This window comes from Canis aureus, chromosome 7 (assembly GCF_053574225.1).
Source record: "Canis aureus isolate CA01 chromosome 7, VMU_Caureus_v.1.0, whole genome shotgun sequence".
Lineage (NCBI taxonomy): Eukaryota > Metazoa > Chordata > Mammalia > Carnivora > Canidae > Canis > Canis aureus.
The window spans coordinates 57367176-57388731 of NC_135617.1; the positions used below are offsets into that span (position 1 = coordinate 57367176).

Here is a 21556-nt window from a genome sequence, read left to right on the forward strand (position 1 = left end):
TTTTGCTCTTTGCCACATTCCCAGAGCTTAGTAAATGCTCCATAAATAATTGCTGAAAAATAGCTTTTGCATTGAGTCAGCTAGGAGAGGTTAAATGACATTCTGCGAGGCCTTTTGTTTTTTTTTTTTTTGTTTTGTTTTTTGTTTTTTGTTGTTTTTTGTTTTTGGCCTTTTGTGTTCCAAGTTGGTGTACTTTTTATCATGTGCTGCCTTTTGGTTTTCTGTAACAGGAGCCCAAAGCCCAGATTTTAGGAATCTGAGGCCACAGAGTTGCAAAGCTGGATAATGGAGGAGCCCCCACTAGAACCCAAGTCTTCTGGAATTTAGTTATTCAGACTGGATTCTGTTGCCATGGACAAGCTAAGGGTGTTGCTCCACTAATACAAAGGTAACATTTAGGTTCGAAACCGTCCTCTTGCTTTTCCCACTGTGGCCCATTTGCCTCTCAGTTGGTTCATGGGTCCGTAAATGCACCTGGGGTAGAACTCAGCATTGTTACATTCCACACCGATGCCCATTCCACCTCTGTTAAAAACATGGCACGTAGGCACAGAGCTCGAAAGTAGTTACACATGGCTACTCAACCATCTCTATCTGGGCTTCTTCGTGGGAAGAGGTTCCGTCTACACCTTGGAGCAAAACATTGAATCAGTGCAGGCATTAAGCCCTATGGAAGTTGAGAATAGATCATTTGTCCTCTGTGTGTCTTTTCAGGGTCATTTGACGATTCCTTATTCATCTTCTGCTTCACCACGGTTTTCTTCTTTGCCCACACCTGGCTTTCTTCTTTGCCTCTCTGCCTGCTCTCTCCCGAGAGCTGCAAGTAGCTGCCAGGATTGAAAACACCCAGTGAACCCCCAGGAGCTTTGGTTGCCAAGTTGTGGAAGCTGTAGTAATCATTCCCTTATGGCCGTTCGCTCGTAGAACCAAGAACAACCAAATACATCAGCTGGGAGCCGACCCTCATGAGCAGATCTTGGTCCAGCTTCTATCTCTGAAACAGCTTGCTGGGGAAGTCTTTCTTTTGAGAAAAAACACATGTTTATACTCAAACAATGCAGTTCAGCATGTTCCTCCTGGAATAGTGCTGGAGCCCGTGAGCCTTTTGTACTCACTTGGTGGATTTGTTGCACTGGACTCACCTTGCCCTTCACTGGTAGCATGAATTTCCTTTCTAAGTTCTCCCTCTGCTCTGCACCTTAGAAGTAGACAAAAACAGACTGCCTAATCAACTACTTGAGAATTGCACCAATTAGGCAGAAAATAAATGAGGGATTTTTTTTTTTTTTTTGGTCCCTGGATCATGAGGCATCAAGTGATTGCAGAGTTTAAATTTAAATTTTCCCAATAACTTATCACATTTCCATGTTTTTTTTTTCCCTTTAGAAAGGTAGTATAAAGGGAGGAGAATCAATGGAAAGAGCTCATGAGTTTTGGAATGTGGGTTCAAATCCCACATCTGCCATTTATAGTCTTTGCATCCTTGAGTGAGGTGGCTAACTTTTCAAAATCTCCTTTTTTGTTTCATCTGTAAATCAGGCACAAGTAACAATTATCTTGCAGAACTGTTGTTACTGTTTGAAGAATGTGAATATAGAAACTGACAGTGCCCAGAAGATGGCAGGGTCTTCATACATTGCAGTGAATAGCATTAATTATTAGTAGTAGTATTGTCAAGTACATACTGTGTAGGTCAGGATTAGGGTAGCCACAGTCTAATGGAAAGTGAGAGAAAGCTGGGGGAAATCTTCCTAACCGCTTTCGTGTTCCTTGGACAAGTCAACCTGACTGGGCCTTTGTTTTTAATATCTTTAAAAGTGGGGGAAATGCCATTCTCCTCACTTAAAAACCAGAGAATTGGTATTTTGGAGAGCGCACTATACCAGACACTGTACTTGGTTTTCCTGAAATGTAACCTTTCATCTCACAACCCTGGGCTGTTGCTCAGAGTTTACATGTAAGGATCCAGGATCTCAGAAAGGTTGAGTAATTTAGCCAAAACCATAACACTAGTGAGTGGCAGAGTTGGAATTGGAGCCTGGATTTTTTTGACATTCCTTTACACATCATTTATAAAATGAAATATCATATTAAAACTTAATCAGTACTAAGTTTATTAGTACTATTTTTGTCAAGGTCTCACCGATTATGTTATAAATACAGGCTAGGTGATTTGGATACAAAGAAAACAGGAAATAAACCCTGGCATTGAGAGACTGAGACTCTCTTAAGGATCTTATGTTCTTTGGCACATAAAACTTACCTTCCTAAAATAGAAATAATGTTCTCACTAGAAAAAAAAAGACATTTAAGAAATGTAATTAGTATTTCATTTAGAGAAGGAGAAAATATAAGACAGGCTACCTCAAAGTGGTGTGCAGATCAAATGAAAGAATATCTACAAGAGGAACTTGAAAAATAAAAGACATGCTTTAGGTATAAGGTGTTGTTCTCTATTATTATTAAAATCTACTATGCATCTATGATGCTGCAATCCCTGCAGAAAGAAGACCAAAAGACAGTACCCCCTGTAAGATGAGGTGCAAGGAGTGTTGAATAAAGGGTAGAACACGAAGAGCCATAAGGGTTCAGAGAAAGACCCACCATGGTAATGTTCACATATTGTCTAAAACTCAAAGATTCCTAAAGTGAAGGACCTTGGAGACAATTCACCCTCATGGTATTTGAAGTGTACACCTAATGTATTTGAAAGGTTCTTTTATTCTTAGATAAACTAGTTTATCTTGGAATGGTGGGGGTAGGTACCAAGGGTACAGATAAGTTTTATCTTACAGAGAGGAAATGAAGTTTCCTGATATGCTCAGAGTCAGATAGAGTGAGGTAGAGACCAGATATCTTCAAGTTTGGTTAATGAGAGTGGAAATGAAGTTAGAGCCAATCCCTCCCTTTAATAGTGATGTGACTACAAACAAGTTACACCGAACATTTCAGAGCATCTTTTTCATCTGTAGCAGAAGGGTAAAGAACAAAGCATCAGTGATGTCATTGGGTTGGTTTGGGGGAAAGTGAAATAGCACAGTCAAGCATTCACATTGTCTGGTATAGAAGTGTGTTTCTTTCTACCACTTCTGTCAGTTGTGGTCATGAATTTAACTCCTTCTTTTCCCAGCAAAGGCAATAAATAGCTCACATTTTACAGTGAGAAATATTATACTTCTCTCTTAACTGGAATAAAAGTGTAACCTGCCTCAAAGGCTGGGCCGGTGGGCTTTATTTATGTATTTTCCATAACTGTAACAGTGCCTGGAACTTAGAAGGTGCTCCAAAAATATTTATGAAGCTGAAAATATCCACAGGTTGTTAATCAAACTTCATAGCTCTCCATCTGCCCTATGCCATTTTCACATTAGAATTATCAACCCAGTATCATTTGAGGGAGTTCTGTTTCTGATTTGGTTAAGTAGTTCCTATTGAACCAACTTTCATAAAGATAAAAACTGTGAACTCAAGATGAAAGATATTGAAAAAAATCCAATTACCTGAAGGCACTAGAGAGTGAATATAAGCAAACAGATACTGGAAGTGAGTCGATTCATGGACAAAGTGGAGGGCACTGGGTATAGTCTCCTCCTGCTCCTTTTTCTAATAGCTGCCAATCTGAGGGCAGACCCCAGTCTGTGGCTTGTGGGGATAAATAGAGCAAGTGGAAAATGATACCTTACTGGCTGGGAAAAGTAAATCCTGAAAAGGAAAGGATCAGAGAGGGAAAGACCCAGATTCTAGATTCTAAACTCTGAATCATGCATGTACAAGGAATAGACTTGAAAAGAAAAAAAAAAAAAAAAACATTAATACTCTTCAGAGGAACATAACAGAATCCAGATTCTCTATAACATATTTTCATAATGTCTGGGATATGATCTACAATTAATCGATGTATGAAGAAACAGAAAACATCATCTACATATAACCCCCCCAAATCATAACATTCTCTAATATGGAACTTATAATATATGTTGATGTAACACATATTAGAACTATAGCATAAATAATGTGGATTTCTGTATTTTACATGAAATAGTGCAATATGAACTTGAAGTTGGCTTTCACAAATTAAGAATGTATATTGTAATCTCTGCAGCAAACACTAAAAACAGTGAAATAAGTATGACTAAAAAGTCAAAAAATAAAGTAGAATTCCAAATTATCTTCATTTGGTTCAAATATGAATCCCACTGAAAATGTTCAGACCCATTCAACAGCAGTCTCAGATTATAGTCACAGAACAAAAGGGTAGCAAAATCCAGATGTGAACATCCAAAACAGTTTCCCAGAGACCTGATTCCATCTGGCCTTAATGAGAACAAGAAAGAAAGAAATAAAAATCAGAAGGCACATCCCAGATTTAAAGATGTGAACAAAAAACTGGAGACATGTAAACAAAAATGGGCAGAGTCACTGGAAAGGAAGTTGGGAAATGTGTAAGAAACTCAGGGTGCTGGTGCTTTAAGCCTGATTCCTGCAGCTGGTTGCCCTAGGACTGAGAGAAGATTGGTCAGGCTTTGAGAGGTGAGTGCCAGTAACAGCCAACCACAACCAGCATTTTGGATTAATTTGGGTAAACAAATGGCTAAGCATGTTGCTAACTACATTTCTAAGATATTGCTGAAAGAAGGAAAAGAGCAAAACAACATTTTTTGGCTCTCTCCAATCTGTTGTTTTTGCACCTGTGTTGGTGTGTTGCAAAGCAGAGGAAGTTGCACAACCTACTTGCCACCAATCCCTCAGTTTATTCTCAGACCACATACTCAATTAGTATGCAATTTCCAAGTCAGCACTGCTTGTTTCAAAATTAATAGCTGTGAGGGAATGAAGGTGCCTGAGAAGCCCATACTAAGCCAGCCCCAAATTCCACATTATTTTTGTCTAAACAAGTTGTCTTAATGCCTGAAAAAGTTTGGGGGATACAAGTTAAACTGGTAACTTCAAACCATGTATTAACATATTGGAATCTCCTTCATATAGTTTTCTAGAGTGTATATTTCTGACTCAGTCCTAAAGGTAATTAAGTCTTGCTCTGATTCTAATTCAGCACCCATAGGAGGAAGAATTGCTAGGCAGAGTGAGAACATAACCCTTTACAAAAGAATTATGATTTGAGGGTGCCGGGTGGCTCAGTCGGTTGTATCTGACTCTTGGTTTCAGCTCAGGTCATGGTCTTAGGGTCTTGAGATCAAGTCCCACAGCAGCCTCCATGCTCAGTGGAGAGTCTCCTTGATATTCTCTCCCTCTCCCTCTCCACCTGCTTGTACTTTCCCTCTCTCTCCAAAATAAATGAACAAATCTTTAAAGAAGAGTTATGATTTGAGAGAGAACTCCTTATTGGAGCATGTGGGAGTAGGTAGAGAGGGCTGATATAAATAGTAAAATAAGAATGTGGATAGGGAACAAGGTGGTGGTTGCCAAAGTGGTGGAGGGATGAGGGAAACAGGGGAAGGGAATTAAGAGTACAAACTTCCAGTTATGAAATAAATAAGTCACAACGATGAAACGCAAAATGTAAGGGACTGTAATCAATGATATTATAATAACGTAGAGTGACAGGTGGTGACTAAATTGATCATGGTAAACATTTTTTAATGTATATAATTGAATTCTTATGTTGTACTCTGGAAACTAATATAATATTATGTCAACTATACTTCAGTGTAAAAAAAAATAAAAACACTCTTCTGGAAGTTTCTACTAAAAAAATAAAAACTTGGGCCTTCGGATTTTCAAGGAGACACAAGAGATAAAATACTGGCTGGCTACATGGGCTATTGTATTGTTGGGTTCTCTTAAGGACTAGACTGTGTGTAGAAGCCCTAAGTGAGAGATGCTGTTGAGACTGTGCAAGTGAGCAGGAGCCCTAGGGTAAGGTCAGCTGAATGAGGCACAAAATTTGAGGGAGTGCCAAAAAAAAAAAAACCCTCAAGAATCGAGACTCAAATAACTAAGAATTATTTTAATCAAAAATACAAATTTTAACACAATACTTAATCAAATTTCATGAAAAAATCCACAATGAACAAAATCTCAAAATTTTACACAGAAACAAGTTATTGCTCTTTGCCTATTTTACAATCCCGAGTTACTCTGCCATAGGGACATTGTTTTTCATCAGCTCTGGGTTCCTGGAGCTGTATGCTGTTGCTTTCCCACAGCAGATATCTGATGGTTGATAATGGTGAGCAAACAAATTGGGCATCACACAGTCTTATATAGAGATTGTCTTTTTTAATTGTAGAGCTTTCACCAATGTTTCCACTTTGGCTCAAAATCTGGGAGGATGTTTCGGTAAATGTACATAGGTGTGCATGTCTCTCCTCTGCCTCCGGTTCCAGCGGCTCAGCCTGGCATACCATAGTGCAGGATGCCACAGACCAGGGAATAACCAAGAAATTTTTACTGAAAGCTTGCTTCGTGGAGGGGCTTTTGAGAATTCAGGACGAGTTGATTTATAACTGAGGGTCTGGGGAATAGTTAGTTGACTGCAAATTCATAAGATTGAGGACCCAGCACAAAGGAAACAGAATTCCGTGTGATAATAGAGCCCAGACGGTAGAAGAGCTCTGGCTGAGGAGTCCACCACTAAGCCTAGTCCTGCCACTGACTTCCTGTGTGATACGCTGCATCAAACCTTTCCTGAGCCTCAGCTTGTAAACCAGTACAATGAAGAGCTTCTCACGCTTGTTTCAGCTGGGAGTCCCTTTCCAGATAAATCTTATAGGGTGGCTACAGGCAAAAGTAGACCTGATCTGGTTGAACTTGGGGTGTGAAACCAAGACCCTCACCTGTTCAGCTTTTCCTGATTCCCCACAGGGACCTTTATGGAAACCTCCTCCACCATCTCAGAGCCTTTTGAGCATAGTTTGGAACACTGTATGAGGGAAACATTGATGTCAATTCTAGTTCTAACATTCAATTCTTGCCCAGAAGAAAGCTCTGCCTGTATTTGCATGGTGACAATTTGACAGTGAAATGTTTACTCATGTTAAGCAACCAGAGGAGCCTCCAGCCTTTGGATTGCACTTTGGGTGTGCCCTGTTCTGTTTCTGGGCTCCTCTAGCCTGCTGGGCCCATGGAATTAGCAGAAGCATCAAGGGGATTTAGTCAGCCTTGCTATGGCCAGGACAATTATACAGTGGAGTGAGGCACACTGCCAGGATTTTAACATGAAGCAGGCACCCCTGGGAACATTGACAAATGACCAGGGGTTGTCTACACATGGCCAGGAGCCAGCAGCAGCCAGCTGGGCCTTACTTCCTGATGAATGTGACAGTTCCAGACCTCCAAATGTTCCAGAACTGAGAGTGAATGAATTCTAGTGGTATTCAAAACAACAACAGGGGCTTTGTCATCTTTCTTAAGATTGTTATCCTCTTAATTACGTTGGCCGTTATTCCATTGTTACAGATCTTCAAGGACATAACAGCCTACTCTTAAAACACAGGTAGCAAGGAAGCAACAGGAACTATATAGAAAGGGAAGGAACCCTAGGGTCTGACAGGTCCAAGTTGGAACCCCAGTTCTACCTCTTACTAGTTGTATGCTCTTGGTCTGTTTTTTTTTTTCAACTTGTCTGAGCTTCAAATTTCTTAGCTATACAATGGAAATAAAGTGCCAAATAGGGCTGTTGTGAGCACTATAAATGGGATTACATGAATAAAATGCTATTAGTAGGTTTTAGCAGGTGCTCAGTAAATGTTCCTTTCCTTTTTTCCCCCCTGCAACTGTCATCTCCTTAAAGAAATAGGTCAAGAAAAGTTTTATGTTTTATTCAACTCTGAGATCTCTTGTGTGGGATTATGCTGATTATTTTTTCTTTTTCTATGTTCCAAGTTTTCTATAGGTGAAGGATGCTTGAAATAGTCTAGTATCTAAACAAAACTGAGGTTTAGAAGCAGAATAGGATTTGCATCCTTGACAAAGTGCTAATTTCATTAACATGTAAAGGGCTCCTAGAAATTAACAAAAAGAATAATAACCAACAATCCAATAGAATTATGAGTGAAGGAGAAGAATGAAGAATTCGGGAAATAGAAAATGCAAAGGACTCTTAAAAATGTAAAATAATGCTTATCTGAGTAAGAAAAATATAAATTCAAGCTACAGAAAGATATCATTTTCACCAATCAATCTGTAAAAGTACAAGTTTGAAAATATGTTCTGTTGGCAAATATCTTTGAAGAATCTTGTACGTTTCTTTGTCTTTGAACAATCTTTGAACAATCTAGTACGTTTATATGTATTACAGACATAGCCATGCCTGTGAACTCATATGGAAAGATCTTCAAGATATAAGTAACTAAATAAGCCGTGTATGTTAGAGTGTGAAAAATAACCTACCTTTTGTGTAAAGGAAGACAAAAAGGAAAACTTGTGTTTATATTATTTGCTTGATACGCAACAAAATCTGGAAAGATATGCTAAGAAAAGTGGTGGGAACTGGGCTGATGACAGGAGTGGAAAGACTTTTCATCACACATATTTTATATTTATAAAATATTTTATATTTTTATATTTATATATATGATTTTTAATTTTTTTGAATGTAGCCCCAACTTAAAAGTATTTTCAAAAAAAGGTATGCTAAAAAGAGAAGATGGAGAATTTTATATGGCAATCAATATCGACCAACATAGCATGTGTTAGTCTCTAATCAAATAAAAAAATAAAAAAATTAAAGACAACCACCTCCCAACATAGGAAACTTTATTCCTGACACACAGTGGGTAGAGCAATCTTTTAATTTGCTACAGTTCTGATTCTACTGGAAAGTTTACTTATACTTCACCAAGGCCACATTCCATCAGTGCATAATTTTTATAACTTTCTTTAAATCTATGCATTTTATATAACATAACATTGATCCATAAGAATGCATATTTATTATTATTAAAAACCAATAGCACATCATAATTCCATCACTCAGAATAGTAGCGGCTTCAGAATTTTTGTGTTGGAAGAGCTTAAAGACAGTGAATTGGTTGGAAGTTGACAACTAAAGAGGCGTGTTAAAGTTTCATTTGTGACATTTCCTTTTTAAAATTTTTTAATTTTTTTAATTTTTGAAACATTTTCTTTAAATGAGTCATAGTGAGTCTTCTCAGAGGGTTCCACCCTCAGGCAAATCACCCCCAGTCTTTAAGCTATCCCAGCTGATAGCATGGAGAACAGAGATAAACTGTCCCAGAAAAACCTTGCTCAAATTGTAGATTTTTAAAAAAGTAAATGATTGCTGTTGTTTTCAGTTACTGAGTTTGGGGTGGTTTGCTACACAGATCCCAGATCCCTTTTATCCATCCGGTGTATCCATCCTCCAGCTGCTGTGAGTGTGGACTGCTAACAGTTTACAGATGCTCCCTTCTCCAGAGAACTGTCCTTTTCTGGCTGGAGTTACAAGGGAGGTTATGTCCAGCACCCTCACCCTAAGGCCAGCCTGCAGCCAATGACTAATTGGTAAGAAAAAAGTGGTCCCTTTGCCTCAAAGCAGAATTGACTCTATGGTGCAATTCCCAATCCAGTGCTTCCTGGGGGATGAGGCTAAAGCTAGTTCCCCAGTAAGGCCACATCCTAGTCTAGCTCCTTTTCCTGCCCAGTTCTCTTCTGTCTCTTTCTCCTAAGAGCTTCCTCAATGTATCACATGTGCTGTAATCCTTGTCTCAAGCTCTGCATCAAAGTGCTTGACTTGAAATAGGCACTAATGGAAGTTTTAAGAAGTGTTGTGGAGAAATCTTTCTAAGCCATTTCTTGGTGCCTCCACTGCCCAGAGATACCTTTATTATTATTTTTTTGTGTGCATGAAATTATCTAATACCTTGAAGAGTATGTAGTACATTCCCTTGGCAAATAACACTCAATAAATGCTAGCCATTGTTGTATTCCTCTAGTGCTGTATCTGTATTTAATATCATATCTATTTATTAAGCACATACCATGTGTCAGGCACTGTTCTAACATATTTCATGTATAACTCAAGTAGTCCTCATAGCAATCCTATCTGGTGATTACTATGATTTCAAAAGAAGCCACTGAGCTTTGGAGAGTTTAAGTAACTGATCCAAGGATGTGCAGCAAAGAAGTGGCAGAGCTGGATGAGTTATACGTATCTGCATTATATTTTAGTCATTATTTCACTGATAACCTCTTTGTGGCCAATTGCTTCAATGTGGGACTGGATGTTTTGCTGTGTTAAAGAATTGCAAGTGTGCATAGTAATTCACTCCACCTGTGACTATCTCCACCCCATCCTGGGAACTGCCCTCCTCATAATCTCAGATGGCCTTTCTTCCTGGAATGGCCACCATCCTTTAAGAATTACATCAAATCTCATCTTTCCATGAGTTTGCCCTGATTTCTATTGTATTTGCTCATCTCTTCTTTAAAGACCTGTTACAGCATTTGCTGGATGTCTAAGTCATTTTGGTCCCTAACAATTTTCAGCCACCACTGGCCCAGATACATTGCCTTTTAATAGAGGTTATGTTTACAGATGGACCTGTTTTCATTAGCTAGACTACAAGCTTGTTTTCCTTTTTTTTCATTTTTTAGACATATTTATTAGAGAGAGAGAAGGGGAAGAGGAGCAGAGGGAGAGGGAGAGAATCTCAAGCAGACTGAGAACCCAACATGTGGCTCGATCTTATGACCCTGAGATCAGGACCTGAGCTGAAGTCAAGAGTTGGATGCCTAACCACCTGAGCCACCCAGGCACCCCTAGACTGCAAGTCTCTTAAAGACAAGATCAAACTTATTTGTTATTTCTCTAGTATCTTATACAGTGCTTGGCACAAAGTAGATTCTTAATAAAAATCTGTTGGTTGGTTAAATGAATCAACAAACTATTTCATGGGTGTGTGTGTTTCCTGTTTTTTTGTCTAGATTGTAAGATTTCTCAGGCCCAGACCTGCTTTTTCAATTTCTTTTGTGACTTCATGTTTAACAAATTGTAGGTTCAGGGCAGAAAGTCCATGAAACTGAATTGGAATTGTCTGCCCTAAAGGATTGGTCACACTTTGGTCTTACTCTGAGAAAAGGACAGCTCTCTGTCATAGGGAAGCAGTCCCATGTAACATCCTACATGGAATTAGAGAAATTTTTAATTTCTAAATTTGTTGCATGGCCAACCCTATGTTTCCATAACTCTCCGTGTGACCAAATGTCCTTGACTTAACCTTCTGGGAATATATAAACCATGAGATTCAAAGAGAGATGTTTGTGGGAGTAGGGGATCATGTGATGTGGAATAATCTTTATTTGCAATTCCCTGACTCAGGAGTGATTTCTGAGAAGTGGCAAGAGGTGACTCTACAGAGAGCCTTGCCGGCCTCTACAAAGACAAGACTTTATATGGGGATGGCACTCTGCCAGCCTGACAGGAAATAGAAAACAAAGGGGCAGCTGACTCCAGGTCCTATCCGGACCAGCACCAGGTTTTTACAGGCTAGTTTTTAGCATAAAATGAAACAAAATCTCCTTCAGGAGTTGAAAGCTGAGCTAAAGGAATACTGGAATGTCCCTTTGTACTGGAAGACTGAATTTGCTTATTTCTATGAATAAAAACTAAATTTTAAAATGCATCAAAGAACTTACATTTCAACATATCTCAATGCACACTTTATCATCAAGAACTATCTGACCCTCCCCAAGTTTATTTTATAAGCATACATGATCAATATTGGGGTTTGTTCACAGAAATATATATTTATTTTCAAAGAATAGGAAAAAGATAGCGAGGTACAGGGGGTTTAGGAAGGTTCATTATACTTTGGAGAATATTTCAACCTTGCTCTTCAAATGGGGCGCTCAGATAGGTTCATGTTCAACCTCAAGGTCATTATCTGTACACATTACTTTAAGCCAGAAAAGATGAGGGCTCTTTGGGTTGGGGTCAGGATTGGGATAGGGTAGGGAGAAATTCTGGGCATCCACAGCTGTAGGAAGTGCTTGTTCTCTGTTAATTTTGTTTACTTAAGAAGAGAAAAAGAAGTCCACATGTCTCTTTGAAGCCCTGTGGGACTGTTTTCACTGTGAGCACACAGAGAAAGCCCGTGATTGTTCCTGGAATGCTGGTCTCACCATTTATTGTCCTTGGATTAAAGCCTGCTTTGCATTTGGGATAAAGATTCATTCATTCTTGTGCCAAGAAATAAAGAATTCTATTGTCTTCCTGCCCAAATTGTTCCAAGACAATCTTTTTTCTGAGCCTGACAAGCCCAGATAGCATCTTGCTTGGCTCCTTGATCTGGTCTCCAAAGGAGATGTTATGCCCTGTTTTGTCAGAGCTTTTCCACCACAATACCGTTACACAGAGCAGACCTGTTCCCCTCAGTACCAGGTGGCTCGCTTTTTTTCACAAGGATCTTTAACAACCGCTGAGGATTGCCAGATCAGACTTAACTATAATTCTCCACCATAAGAATGGTTGTGTCACTTGAATAGCCAGAGTGATGATGAGCCCTTGGTGGTTGCTAACTCAATCCACAGGGAGAAATGAGTGTAACTTTTTGCATGCTGTGACATGCTTTATCCCAGAATATTCCTTGATTATTTGCAAGAACAAAGGCCAATTTAATTAAAATGAACATAGAAGTGTGAAAAATAAAGGGCAGAGAAATTGAAATAAGTTGGTTTTCTCTTTAGAGGAAAACCACCCCCAGGTGGGCCTAAACAAATTCCTTTTTCATGTCTCACAGAATGTTCTTGTCCATATAGAGGGTTTAATTCCAATCATCATGACAGTGGTCATTTGTCACTTCTACATCTGCCCTTCTGAACTTTCCTTACTCCCCTCAAGCCTTTGCCAGCAGACCTGCTGGCCACTGACCTGTGAGAGAAGGTTGAGGCTGTCTCCCACCACAAGCCTCCCTCTCTTCCTCCAGTTTCAGACAAAGGCAGCCTTTTCCCAGTGTCTTGCTGGTCCCTCCTCTTGTGCTCTTCATCCAAAGAGTCTTGTCCAGGAGCTTGTTTCAAGTTATTTCTGCTTTGTATTGTCATATCCTTTTCTCTATGAACTGGTCCATTCCCATCTTCTATGAAAATGCTCAGGTCTCTCTTATCTTTTACAAACATCCTCTCTTAACCTGTCTTTCTCCCCTTCTTCTCCCAGTGCTTTCCTTTCTCTTCCCTTCCCTTTCCAGATAAGATCCTACAAAGAATCTTTTCTATTTGACATTTGTACTTCTAACTACACCTAGCTACTACATTTTTCATGACTGTGGTTTCCACTTTAGACTCTCAACCTCCCCTATGACAACTTTCTCAGGCCCAGCCCACAATTCCAATAAAATGGTCTGGTATAGAGCACTCGATACTGTCTAATTGCTAGAAGCAAAGGACTCCTTTTAGTCTCACCTTGTTTGACATTTATATAACACTTGTCTCCATTAATCCCTTTTTTCCCCTTTTTTTCTTCTTGAGATTCTGCTCTTGGTTTCCATGATACCAGGACCTACTAATTCTTCTGTCTGTCTGTCTCTCTCTCTCTGACTATTCTTCTCTACACCCACCCTCAAATGCTGATGTCCCTTATGGTCCTTGGGTTTTGCCCCTTCTTACTCTTTTCTGGTCGTTTATTTCATGTCCATGGTTCCACCTTCTGCCTGTGTACTGAGTACCCCCATATTTATATCCCCACCTTCAGACCTTTCCCCTAAGTTCCAACTGCTTCCTTCAAGATCTTTTCCCCTAGATGTCACATGTAGGGGGCTCAGACTCAGCATACTCAAAATTGCACTTATCTTTCCTATAAAGCCAGTTCTTCTTTCTCTTCCCCCATCATCCATCTATTCATTCAAGTCAGAATCCTGTGTGTGGGAGAGATCATTATAGCTTCTTCTCTTTCCTTCACTCCTATAGCCAACCAGTTGCCGGTCTTATAGACTGGACCTCCTCAGCATCTGTGATATTTATCTGTTGCTCTCTTTTTTCCCCAGCTCCTGGCTTCCCTGGATTATTAAAATGCTCTTGCTTTCAGTTTTTCCCTCTGTACCCATCTCCCACAAAGCAGCTGAAGTGAATTTCCTTCAGTAGCTCCCTATTGCTTGCAGGATGAGAGCTGTACTCCTTAGTGGGCCCAATGGAGCCGGATGTCATGTCACCCTAAAGTCATGTCACCTTTAGTGGGCCCCTAAAGCCAGATGTTTCTGCAGATTTGCCTTTCACCAGTACCTCTTGTATTCCACTCACCACACAGACACATGCTCTACATACACATTTTTCACCTTTTCAGAAGGATGCTCTTTATTCTCTGCTCTCCTTCCTCATTTCTTTACTTGTCCATTTCCTCTCCTTCAACCCACTTCAAAGCCACATTACCTACATATCTGTTTTAAGACCTGATTCCAGGGTTATTCCATCTCTGAATACTGGGAGGCTTTTCTTGACTAATACCCATCTCCAATTCCAGGAACAACAGTTCTTCCTTTGAATCTTTCTACATTCTTCATCCATGGAATCTCTAGCCCTTTATTACCAACATTGTTCATTTCTGCTTCAGCACTTATTACAGTGCCAAAACCAAATAAATGTTTCTCTAAGTGATTGCATAAATTCTTACCATTTCTAATTGGACAAGTGTCACCTACAAATCTCAAGTATTAACAACCAAGGAGTTTTTTTCCCAGAGGACAAATCTGCTATGAGAAGGGAAATAAGGCCATTTGGCTTACCCAATATTTTTAATAATCAAGAATGTGGATTTTCTCTTATTTAGCATTTCTGAAGTGTTTACAGAGTGTTAGGAAGCACAAAAACATACCCTGCTGTTAGTCAAAATTAAAACAGCTCTGTCAAGGTAAGTGCTTTTACGGTTCTTTAATATTTTAAAAATAAAATGAGTTTTTTGGTTAGAGAACACTTTTGCAATTTGAATTTCAAACTCTTGCAAATGGATTTGTATTTTACTTTTCTGTACTAGCAACACAATTAATTTGAATACGGACTGTACTGTTTTACTTTTTATAAGCACAAGTTCACTCACTGGTAGTTGTGAGGAACACATCCTTAGGTCTACCTATAGAGAATATTTGCCTACAGGTAGCAGAGGAAAGACACGTCATACCTGCTATAATTTACTGAGCATTTACTCTGTACTCAGCACCTTCTATCTATCATTTGACTTTACAACAACCTCTGGATGCAGGGGTTCATTTATAAAAGAAGAAATTGAGACTCTACATATGCCATTCAGTGGAAGGATTCCTGCCCAGCAGTGGATCTTTATCAATGGGTTTTGGTGACATCATTGTACAGAATAGGGTAAGGAGGCATAGGTGCTTGCTTGTGAATCCCTGTCAATCACTGGCCTCTAGTACCTGCAATCATCTCGGGTCTTGCTCTACCCTGGAATTTTCAACCTTCTACAACTACCTAGTATAAAGACCTGGTTGCATCGTTCTGCTGTGATTGTTTCATCACTAGTTTTCATGCTCCCTGACTACCTAAGTGTCAGTTTGTTTCATTCTCTCAAATTCAACACCTCTGAAATTCAATTTGAGCCAGATACTGTTTTCAATATCAGATACTAATCTTCCAATCTTATAAACTAATCTATATTAATAAGTAATTGGAGGAGGGTTAGAGAATCTCTAAATTTCCCATTCATTTTGAAAACTCATATAAGTGTGTTCTTGAAACCATGTCATACTGTGCCAATGTTGTTTACCCAAAAGATGAGTCTTAGGTACATTTCATGGCATGAAGTGGGAAAGGGTCATGTCACAGCTGGCTCAAAGATAATTTAATTTTTGGAAAGTAGGAGACCTTGAGTTGGGAAAAATCCTCAAATTAGCTAGTACAGTGTTCTTCAATAGAAATATGCTAGTCCCATAGTTACATACATAATATAAAACTTTCTAGGAGCTAAAAATTAAAAAGAAACAGGTGAACTTAATTTTAATAACATACTTTGAAATCTTCTGTGTATTTTACATGCTGGACTAGCCACATTTTAAGTGCTTTATAGCTAAAGGCTACCCTATTGGGTAATGCAGCTCTAGAATCCCAGGGTAGAAAGAAAACTCAAAGTTATCAAATCCCACATCTCTTTGAGGGATGAAACCCATGGAGACTTAAGTGGCTGCACTGCCCATGGGTGAGCACATTAGTAACAGAACTGCTTCCCGACATTGGGATGCTCTGACCTCTAGCAAGTTTTTGAATGCTGATCCCCCAAGTTTAGAGAGAACAAACCTAATACTCTTTCACAGAAGAACCTTTCAACTAACTTAAGAAGACCAATGTGACCCCTGATCTTGTTCTTTCAGAAGGCTTCCCTAATGTTTTCAACTGCTCTCTGTGTGAAGTGGAGGATTTCCAGAGTCAGAGGACATAGAACATGATTATCTCTAAGTGCTTTCCAGTTCAAATGTTCTATGACTCCAAATATTTAGCTGCCAACTTAAAGACTGTGTATATAGTAGAAGTGAAAAACTTCAAGGGAAGAAATAGGCCACGTAAATTGATGAGTCATGTATTTCTGTCCACATGTTAGAGGATTTAGAACCAATTGAAAGGAAAAATTGTAATGTTTCTGTCTAAGTAGCTTCTTCTTGCTATAGTTCTTAACCCTCCATGTGATACGCTTTCTCTTTTGGGAGAGAAAAGAGCCCTTCAACTGGTCTATCACTTAATCACTCCCTACGCCATCCACAGATTAGAGCTCAGCCCCAAAATACCTCAGAAAATAATGTATGAGTAGTCATTTATTAGTGTGAATTCAAGCTAGTGAGCTTCTCTCCCAAGGATAATTGCAATTAAAAACTTATCTCTAATTATAGGTATTGAAGAGACAGGAAACTTCTCATCCATGAAATCAATGATAGAGATTCAGCTATATCTTATTTTAAGCAAAAAAAAAAAAAAAATCACTTTTAGATCTTCAGTTTGTCTTAAAGATTGAACAAATATCATGACTTAAGCAGAGCAAACTTTCTTCTTTCACTTTATCTAGGCTTCTTATCTATTTATTCAACAGCTGATGGATTATAAAAAGGTCACTACCCCCAGATTATGGTAAGTCCAGCAGAAAGAACTCAACCAAGAACTTGGGATGGATTTGCCCAAATTCTTCATTGCTACTGGAATAACAGTTCATATTATTATGGTGAACACAAAGATGGAGGGACTTTTAGAGTTGGAGACAGGAATCACATGTCCCTTACCCTAAAGGAAATACTTGACAAATTTTTTGCCAAATACATAAAGAATATCCCTTATTTTTTGTAAAATTGATGAATTCAGGACAATTTGACACATAAATTCAGGGATGACATGTGAAAGCTCTTATTAAAGTTGGTTATAAAATCTTTTCAATAATACCATCTCCTTTTTTTAAAAAAAAAAGATTTTATTTATTTATTCATGAGAGACACAGAGACCTAAGCAGAGAAAGAAGCAAGCTCCCTGTGGAGAGCCTGATATAGGACTTCATTCCAGGACCCCGGGATCATGACCTGAGCCAAAGGCAGACGCTCAACCACTGAGCCACCCAGGTGCCCCAATAATATAGTCTCCTAAAGGACTTTTAAGAGATAACTTTATTTACAAAACACAATCAACCTTTGCAGAAACACATTTTTTTTTTAAAGCAGACTTAGACCTACCATATTAGTACAGCATTTTTCTGTTCTTTCATCCCAGAATTAACATTCAGAAAACTCCCGGCAACCATCTCAACATCAACGACTTTTTGAAAAATAGTCCAAGAAGGCAGAGACCTAAATAAAGGAAGCTACAGAATAGTTTTGAAAGAGAAGGGATATGATATAGGGCAAAAGGATTCACTCATTTATTCTCCAGCTCTTTTCCAGAAGGGAAAAAGAAAGAGAGAGAGAGAGAGAGAGAAAGAGAGAGAGAGAGAATAGTGGTAAATCACACTCTTGGATTGTGTTTTCCAAAGATGGCCACAACATCTCCCATTCCACATGCCTTTCTATAAAGTGAGCTTGTTATGCCTTCATCAATAGGTGAAGTCTAATTCCCCTCTGCTTGAATGTAGAATGGTGTTATGACTCGTTTGGAACCCACAGAACTGAGTGGAAGTCAGTTGCATGTCTTTTATTTGTTGTTTGCTTTCTTAAAAACTTAGTGAATTTACCTTGAATTGCTGCATGATGTGCTCATTTGATTTTTTTAATTAGCCTTTTTATTTTGATATAACTGTAGAATCACAAAGGGTTGCAGAAAACAGAGAGTTCCAGTATACTATTAACTCTAATGGCAACTAAATATATTGTAAAACTACAGTTCAGTATTGCAGTTCATTCAGATACTGACACTGATACAGTCAGGAAGATATAGGACATTTCTATTACAAGGATCACTAATGTTGCCTTTTATAGTCACATCCATTTCCTTCCCATCCATACCCTCTTCTTAAGCCCTGAAAACCACTAATCTTTCTCCATTTCTATAATTGTGACATTTCAAGGATGTTATATAAATAGAATCATATGGCATATAATCTTTTGGGATTGGCTTTTTTCACTCAGCGTAATTCTCTGGGAATTCACTCAGAGCATGTTGCAGGTATCAATAGTTTGTTTCTTTTCATTGCTGAGAAGTATTTCATGGTAGGATGCAACACAGTTTGAGCATTCAGCTGTTGAAGGGCATATGAGATATTTCCATTTTGGGGCTCTTATGAATAAAGCTGCTCTGAATCTTCATGTACAACTTTTTGTGTGAACATACATTTGCACAAATGCCTGGGAATGCAACTGCTAGTGTACAGAAGTACAATTGATTTTACATGGGGATTCTGCGAATTTGCTAAATGCATATATTATTCAAAGAGTTGTGGTGTGTGTGTGTGTGTGTGTGTGTGTGTATTTTAGTTCTCCTTGGGATTTTCTGGTAGGTAATCATGTTATCTATAAATCGGGACAGATTTATTTCTTAATTTCTGGTCTGTACAACTTTTATTTCCTTTATTGCCTTTTTGCATTGCCTAGAACTTTCAGTGTCATACTAGCAAGAGTGATGAGAATAGATATCCTTGCCTTGTTTCTGATCTTAGGATGAAAGTACTGTTTTTTTTCCTATTAAGCGAAAGGTAAACTAGGCATTTTGTAGATGTTCTTTATCAAATTGAGAAAAATCCTCTTTATTTCTAGTTTTCTAAGAGTTTTTTTAAAAATCATGAATAGATGTTGAATTGTAACATGTTTTTCTGCATCCATTGATATGATCATTTGATTTTTCTTCTTTCACTTGTTAATATAGTAGTTTACATTGATTTTTCAATATTGAACTGGTCTTTCATTCTTGGAATAAGCTTCACTTGGTCATGGCATATCAGTGTGGAATCTCTGCCTCCTTTTATGTCTCTTTACCCTCTACCATTTATAATTGTTTCAAGTATTTCCCCCATACAGATTTAGAACCATATTAAATAACAATATGGTTTCTTATTTCAACATTAAAATATAATTTAGAAAACTCAAAAGAAGAAAAGTCTATTGTATCTATGCATATTTTTACTTACCAAGTTCTTTCTTCCTTTTTGATATGCCAAATTTCCTTCTTTGATTGTTTTCTTTCTATTTAGAGAATTTCTTTTAGCCATTCTTTTAGGGTAGCACTGCTATTGATAAATTTTCTTAGTTTTCTTTTGTCTGAAAATGTCTCACTTTGCTCTTCATTCTTGAAAGATTTTTTTAAATATAGAATTCTTTTCTTTCAATATTCAAAAAATGTCTCCTGTCTCATACTCTGATGAGAAATAAACTGTCATTTAATTGTTTCTTACTATAAGTAAAATATCAATTCTAACTACTTTTAAGTTTTTTTTCTATGTCTTAATTTTCGGATGTTTGAATTTGATGTGCCTTGGTGTGGATTTATCTGGGTTTATCCTATTTAAACTTTGTTCAGCTTCTTTAATCTGTAAATTTATGTCATTTGTCAAATTTTTAAAGATTTCTGTCGCTATTATTTTTAGTCCTTTTCAGCCCTGCCTGCTTTCTCCTCTCCTTCTGGAAAGCCAATGACTTTAATGAATGGTAAATCTTTTGTTATAATCCCACAGGTCCCAAGGCTCTGTTCACTTTTTTCCAGTCTATTTTCTCTCTGTTGTTCAGATTGGGTAATTTCTATTGTTATCTTTTCAAATTCATTAATTCTTTCCCCTGTGCCCACTATTTTATTGTTGAACTCAACATTGAGTTTCTACCTCAGTCTTATTGAAAACTATTGGACATATATGTCACTGTATAAGTGTAAAGCATACAGTATGATAGTTTGATTTATGTGTATTGTGAAATAATTACCTCAAAAAATTCAGCTAGCATCCATTCTCTCATATAGGTACAATAAAAAGAGAAAAGAGAAAAAGGAAAAAAAAATGTCCTTGTAATGAGAGCTCTTAGGATTTATTCTCTTAACAACTTTCCTGTATATTAGTGTATAGCAGTGTTAGCTCTAGTCCACATGTAGTACATTACATCCCTAATACTTATTTATCTTATACATTGGGTTTTTATTTTGTTTTTTTTTTCACTTCTCCATTCTAAGATTTCCATTTGCTTCTTTGTGTCCTCTGTTTCTTTGCTAAGACTTTTTACTGTTTCATTAGTTTCAAGCATATTTATAACTGCTCATTGAAACATTATCATTATAGCTGCATTAAAATATTTGTTAGAGGAGTGCCTGGGTAGCTGAGTCAGTTGGGCAGCTGCCTTTAGCTCAGAACGTGATCTCAGGGTCCTAGGATGGAGTCCTGCATCAGGCTCCCTGCTCAGTGGGGAGTCAACTGCTCCATCTACCTTTCCCCTCCACCTCACTAGTGCCTGCTCTGGCTCTCTAATAAATAAATAAAATCTTTTAAAAATATTTAGCAGGCAATTTTATCATCTCTGTCATCTCAGTATTGGCATCTCTTGATTGTTTCTTTTTATTCACTCCATGATCTTCCCAGTTCCTGATATGACAAATGATTCACTACTGAAAGCTGGACATTTTGAGCATTATATTATGAGACAATAGAACTTATTGAAACCTTCGGTTTTAGCTGTCTTTTTCTGACACTGTTCTAGCGGAAAAGAGGAATCCCTCATTACTGTGCTGTAGGAGAAGTCCAGGTTCTCACTTGGCTTTTGTTGAAACTCAAATGAGGGGCTTCTCATTACTACTGAGTAAGGGTGAGAGATCTGGCTCCCCATTAAGCTTTCACTGATACCTTCCTGGCTGAGAAGGGTAGGATTGCCTTGTTTCTGTTTCTACTGACACTGGAGATGAGGTGATCTTATTATATCTGGGCACTGGTGAAAGTCCTGACTCTATGCTATACTTCCTCTGACACCCCCCTACAAAAGAAGGTAAGCTGTGCCTCATTACTGCCACTGCCAAGTGGGAATAGAAGTCTAGACTATGCATGTGTCTCTACTGAAGCCAGAGGGAGAGGGAACAGGACTTATATATCTGGTAGGAATGGTGTCCCAGGTCCCTACTCCACTTTCTCTGATACTACCTTTGCAGGAGACCTTGGGTGCCTCATTACAGCCTGGTGACAGTGGAATCCTAGGCTCCCCATTTTGCTTTTTCTGGCATG

General features: G+C 38.3%; 1 protein-coding gene across 10 annotated transcripts in view; it reads left to right on the forward strand.

The window, feature by feature from the left end:
* Positions 1-235: 235 nt before the first annotated feature.
* Positions 236-21556, forward strand: part of ADGRF1 (adhesion G protein-coupled receptor F1) — a 90713-nt gene continuing 69392 nt past the window's right edge. For 6 of the 10 annotated variants that reach the window (XR_013383416.1, XR_013383418.1, XR_013383419.1 and 3 more), the window contains exon 1: positions 237-388. The gene's annotated coding sequence lies outside the window, so the exon portion shown is untranslated. Of the gene's footprint in view, positions 389-21556 lie in introns of all 10 variants that reach the window. The other 4 variants (XR_013383421.1, XR_013383422.1, XR_013383423.1 and 1 more) reach the window with 2 other exon arrangements.